Here is a 6,003-nt window from a genome sequence, read left to right on the forward strand (position 1 = left end):
TGGCCACTAGCCCCATGTGGCTATTTGAGTTTCAAGCAATTGGAGTAATTGAAAATGAAGAGTTTAGCAGCTGGGCGCAGTGGCTCATGCCTGTAATCCCAGCACTTTGGGAGGCCGAGGCAGGCGGATCACAAGGTCAGGAGATTGAGACCATCCTGGCTAATATGGTGAAACCCCATCTCTACTGAAAATACAGAAAAATTAGCCAGGCATGGTGGTGAGTGCATGTAATCCCAGTTACTTGGGAGGCCGGGACAAGAGAATGACGTGAACCCGGGAGGTGGAGCTTGCAGTGAGCCGAGATCACGCCACTGCACTCCAGCCTGGGCAACAGAGCGAGACTCTGTCTCAAAAAAAAAAAAAAAAAAAGAGTTTAGCAGAGCTGCAGCTGTGCTTGGAGCTTGCAGGTGCCGTGTCACTGTCACCACTACCTCACTCCCATCCCCGCCGCAGCCAGGGGCAAGCTCAGTCACCCCGGGCAGTGTCCCTGCTGCGGCCCCGTGGCAATGGCCACCAAGATTGACAAACAGGCTTGCCGGGAGGCCTACAACCTGGCGCGAGACAACAGCTTGGCCGTCATCTGGGTGACTTTTAAATATGATGGCTCCGTCATCGTCTCTGTCCAGCAAGGAGCGTAATACCAGCACTTCATCCCACAGTGCACAGACAAGGTCTGGTTGCTTGCCTTCGTGTGCATCACCACAGGGGTTGCCATGAGCAGGAGGTCCAAGTTCACCCTCATCAGGTGGATCAGCGAAAACGTCAAGACCCCGGTGAAGGAGATTGTACAGGATTTCACTAAGGAGTTTGTGATCAGTGATCAGAAGGAGTTGGAGGGAAATTTAATGAAGGGTTAACTGAAGAAGACTGGGGGAGCCAATTACAATGCCCAGATGGAGTAATTCCAGCTTCCCCAATGCCTGTTGCTAAAGTCATCTCTCTGCTCCCCAGGGGAGGGGACCTCCAGCCTCAGCTACCAACCCACCAGTCCACCAGGGAGAAAAGAAGCCATGAGAGGCAGAACCCGCCACCCTGTGTCCACAGCCTCCACCTTCCTGCTTCCCTTAGAACACTGCTGTGTCCTATCTCATGAAGCTCATGGAATCACTTTCTTTGATTTTTTTTCTTTTCTCCTCCTCTCTTTTGTTCTAAAGAAAAATCATTTTGATGCAAGGTCCTGCCTGTTATCAGATCTGAGGTGCCTCCTGGCATTTCCCTTACATGTAATGAGGCTGCTTAGTGGGATCTGTGCAACCTCATGTTGCTTCTGGAGCCTGGATTTGTTTTGCCATCTCAGTTTTCTTGGCCCGCCCGGCCCCCCCCCCCCCCCCCCCCACGCCTATTTACCATTGAGGCAGCTGGGCCAGGAGCGGCACCTGGGTGACTGCAGCTTTCAATGAGCCACACAAGTCCATTCCAGTAGTCAGGCCCAGACCTCCTGCAATCTGCCCCGGGCTCCCTCATCCCACCTTCATCCAGAGTTGCCTAAGTTGCATCCCCGGCAAAGGCAGGATTGCTCAGTGGTGAGAAGGTCAGGTCTAGCTCTGACCAAATAAGAGAGAAAATTTGCCTTAAAACTTACCTGGCAGGGTGGATCACCTGAGGTCAGGGGTTCGAGACCAGCCTGACCAATATGGTGAAACCCCGTCTCTACTAAAAATACAAAAATTAGCCAGACATGGTGACAGATGCCTGTAATCCCAGCTACTCAGGAGGCTGAGGCAGGAGTATCGCTAGAACCCAGAAGGCAGAGGTTGCAGTGAGCCAAGATTGCACCATTGCACTCCAGCCTGGGGGAGAGGGAGAGACTCTGAAAAAAAAAACAAAAACAACAACAACAAAAAAACTTGCCTGGCAGTGGCTTTGCTGCACGGTCTGAAACCACCCGTTCCCACCCTCTTGACTGAAATTTCCTCATGACACAGAGAAGGGCAAAGGTCTGAGTCCAGAGTTGATGGAGGGAGTATTTCAGGGTTCACTTCAGGGGCTCCCAAAGCAATGAAGGTGTTAGGGAGAGAGGCCCAGGGTGGGGACTGGGAATTTAAGGAGAGCTGGGAACTGATCACTTAGCTTCAGGAAGCTTCTGTGCAAGCAGCAAGGATGGCTCGCATCAGAGTGCTACTCTACCTGTGGTGCTGGCTGTGAGCAAAGCCCTGGGTTCACAGCACCGCTAAAGCCCATGGCTTCAATCCTACACCTGCACCACACATTCAAAAGGATCGTATGTTTTTTGTTTGTTTTATTTTTGTTTTTGGCTTTGTTTTTTGAGACGGAGTTTCACTCTTGTTGCCCAGGCTGGAGTTCATTGGTACTATCTCGGCTCACCGCAACCTCCAGCTCCCGGGTTCAAGCCATTCTCCTGCCTCAGCCTTCTGAGTAGCTGGGATTACAGGCATGTGCCACCATGTCCAGCTAATTTTTGCATTTTTAGTAGAGACGGGGTTTCTCCATGTTGGTCAGGCTAGTCTCAAACTCCTGACCTCGTAATCTGCCCACCTCAGCTTCCCAAAGTGCTGAGATTACAGGCGTAAGCCACCACGCCTGGCCTGTTTTGTTTTTAAAGAAAGATGAGATTGTCTTTGTTCATGAGACCATTTTATATAGCTCTTTTTCTTTTATTCCTTGCTCATTTCATTTTGGAAAAGAAATCTGTACTGTATTGGGATTGTGAAGAACATCTCTGCACTCAAACAGTTTACAGAAAGAAATTCTGTTTTTCAAAAAAAAGAAGAAAATTAAGAGTTCAGTTCTTCCATCACAATAGCCACATTTCAGGGGCTCGTTAGCTGCACGGGGTGGCTGCTGTGTTTGATGGCGAACGGAGACCATTTCCATCACAGAAGGAACCACCAAACAGGGCTGGTGTGGGAGTGGACAGAGGGCTGGGGGCTCGATGGCCGAGGACAGCTCCATCTGGGCGGTCCTGCTAAGAAGGGGTGGCCACATGGTGACATACCAGGAGGAGGGAGCAGCAGGTACAATGTCAGCTAGATGGGGATGTGCTTGGTATGTTCAAGGGACAGAAAGGACAGAGGGATCGAGGGGAGAGGAGAGCGAGGTGGGGTTGGGAAGGTCAGCGGGGGCCTCTGGGGCCTGGGTAAGGAGTTTCTGCTTTACGTGGAGGGTGTCAGGAAGCCATGGGGGAGAGGGGTTAAGCAGGGGAGTGGCATGGTTTTAACAATATATGGAGAATGGATTTGTGGGGGTAAGAGTGGAAGGAAGGAGCCCTAGGGAGGAGGCTATTGTGTCACAGAGAGGAAGGTGATTGAGACCTGGGTGATACGAGGGGTGGGGAACAGCCATAGCCCAGGCCTCAGGGTTCTGGATCCAGCTGTGCCTGAAGTTGATCCCCCCTATCCGTCCTTCATCCTTTTGGTTACTGGGCACTGACTTGAACACCCCTCATTACTAGTATCCACCTATCCCCTCCCTTACAAAACCCCCGACTGTGTGTCCTCCTGTCCCTCTGCAGAGCACTCAGAAGGGACCTAGGCTTCCCTCAGTGCCCTGGGTCCAATTTCTTTTGCAGAACTTTTCCCCTCTGACTGCATCCCAGGTCTGCTAAGATAGCCCTGTCTAGTCACCGTGGGGTCCTGGGAAGATACCTTAGGCCACCTGGTGTTTCACTGACTTTCCCCACCAGGATGCTTTCCTGGAGCTGTGAGCAGGAAGCAGGAGGAACCAGCTGGCTCTGGGTCTGGGGGGCAGGGGCAACTAAAAGAGAAGGCTCAGCTTCAGTTGCTAAGTCCCCTGGAGGGACTTTGGTTTGTTTGTAGGAAGAACTTCCCCTCTATAAAAGGGCCGATGTCATCTTCGTGCATTCGTGCATTCGCAGTGGAGGGGATCCCCTAGGGCCCTAAGAATGCGGTGGAAAACCTGCTCCCTGTGACAGATCCTACCTGTGTCCACCCCATCCTGTCTGACTGCTTCGGCTCACTCTGTCTGTCCCCGCCAGTCTGGAGCCACACTGCCTTGCAACTCTGCGTCTTCTTCCAACTGCACGGCCTTCCCTGGGCCACTTCCCCTGCCTAGAAGGTTCTTTGCCCGTTGTTTCCATTTCTTCCAGGTCTTGGTTACATGGTCTTGGTTGGAGGACAGTGTCTCTGACTGACACCCCTGCACATGGGACCCTCTACCTGTGGCCTCCATGCTCAAAATGCATTCTCTCCTGCCTCAGGGTCTTTGCACTTGCCATGCCCCAACACAAGCTAGTCTTTCCAGGCCACCCCCTCCAAGTCACCTCCCCACTTCCCCAAACAGACTCCTCTGTCCTTGGCCTGCAGGGCAATTATAGTTGCCTTTGCATGTGGAGTTGGTTCTCACTACATCACGGCCCTGCCTGTAAGCTGGGGAATCCAGCCATTGAGGCGTGCTTGCCAAAAGAATGAACAAGCACTGTGATTCAGACAGGGTCCTGGGCCCACAGGTGTCCAGTGATTCAGTGATTCAGAAAGGGTCCTGGACCCACATGTGTGCCCCAACACAGTGTGTGATGTGTGCCCCAACACAGTGTGTGACCTGTGCCAGCTCCCCCTCTGCACCGCATCTCCTCTGTCCACTGTGGTGGTTGGTCCCCAAGATCCCCAAGGGCCCTGCTGGCCCTCACCTTTGAAGCTCTGGGACACAATTATCAAGGGATACCCACTGCCTACACTCCCAGAGCTGAGAGCCCAAACAAGCTCTTAAATCAATCAGTGACATCACCTTCCAAGTGAAGAAAGCAGGACCTCTGGCCTAGACACAAGGACAAGGCAGAGGCGGCTGCAAACGCCCTTGAGCGAGCTGGTTAGGAAGGTCACTAGTTGCCTGGACCTGGAAGTTGAGGAACCCACAGAGAAAAGCAGGGAATCTCAGCTGGAAGATGGGGACATCAACCCAGACCCTTCTCTTTGAAACCTCAACCTGGTGAGGGAGAGTGGATACATCAATACTCCTTACACCACCAAAATCAACTCTGGCTAAGTCCAGCCAAGGCAAAGCAATCAAGGAACATGCTGGGAGGTTATAAGTTAGCTCACAGAACCAAAAGAAGAAGCCAAAAACCCCATACTAGAAAGGACTGGTTTGGATATGAAATTTAGATGGCTAAACTAATGCGAAGCCCTTGGATGAATGAATTCCCTCTGCTTCCATCCTCAAGTCACTGTACTCAAGATCCAAATTTCCTTAATATATAGAGAGTTCCTATAGTCAATAAGACAAATGAAACTGCAGCAGAAAAAATGAAATAGAAAAAATGTCCATGAGTGTAGACATGAACAGATAGTTCACAGAGCAGGAAGTAGAAATGGCCCTTGAGCTTATAGACAATGTTTAGCTTTATTTAAACCAGAGAAGTGTAAATGGAAACTATAGTTCAAGACCATTTTTCACTTATCACATTGGCAATTATCCAAAACTGTGATAACACTGTGTTGGCATGGGTGTGGGAGACAAGTTCTCTCATACATTACTGGCAGGAGTATAAACTGGTACAGCCACTATCAACATTTTTTTTAATGCACATGCCTTTTGATCTGAAAACTTACTCCTAGAGATTTACAGGGACACTTGCAAATGTGCTGATGGCCCTAGTACAAGGATATTTATTGTGGTATGTTTTTCTTGTAATAACAAGATGGGAAGCAATCTAAATACCCATCAATAGAGGTTGGTGAGCTCTATAATAATGTAGCTATTCAGTGAACTCTGCAACTGTGAAAAAGAAGAATGACATAGCTTTACATACTGCAGCCTGGAATGATCTTCCAGATAGACTATCCCATGAAAAAGCATGGTGCATACATATTTGTGAAAGCCTCCATTTCTGGTCTCTGAATTCAGAACGCTCACCTTTGTCTTGTGTGGCTACTGTCCACTCTCCACCAGCAAGTCACAGAAATGTGACCCCTCGCACCTTCCCATGTGCCCCTTTCCTGGCCTGAATGGCCTTGGTTTCCAACTGTCCACACCTATGACTCTGCAGCAAGACTGTCATCAGGCTATTGGAGCCCCTTGGGCCNT

General features: G+C 50.4%; 1 pseudogene; it reads left to right on the top strand.

The window, feature by feature from the left end:
• The first annotated feature begins 408 nt into the window (after positions 1-408).
• LOC108535488 (coactosin-like protein pseudogene) lies at positions 409-902 on the top strand (annotated as a pseudogene).
• The last annotated feature ends 5,101 nt before the right edge of the window (positions 903-6,003 follow it).

This window comes from Rhinopithecus bieti, unplaced genomic scaffold (genome assembly GCF_001698545.2).
Source record: "Rhinopithecus bieti isolate Rb0 unplaced genomic scaffold, ASM169854v2 scaffold_1504, whole genome shotgun sequence".
In the NCBI taxonomy this organism is placed as follows: Eukaryota; Metazoa; Chordata; class Mammalia; order Primates; family Cercopithecidae; genus Rhinopithecus; species Rhinopithecus bieti.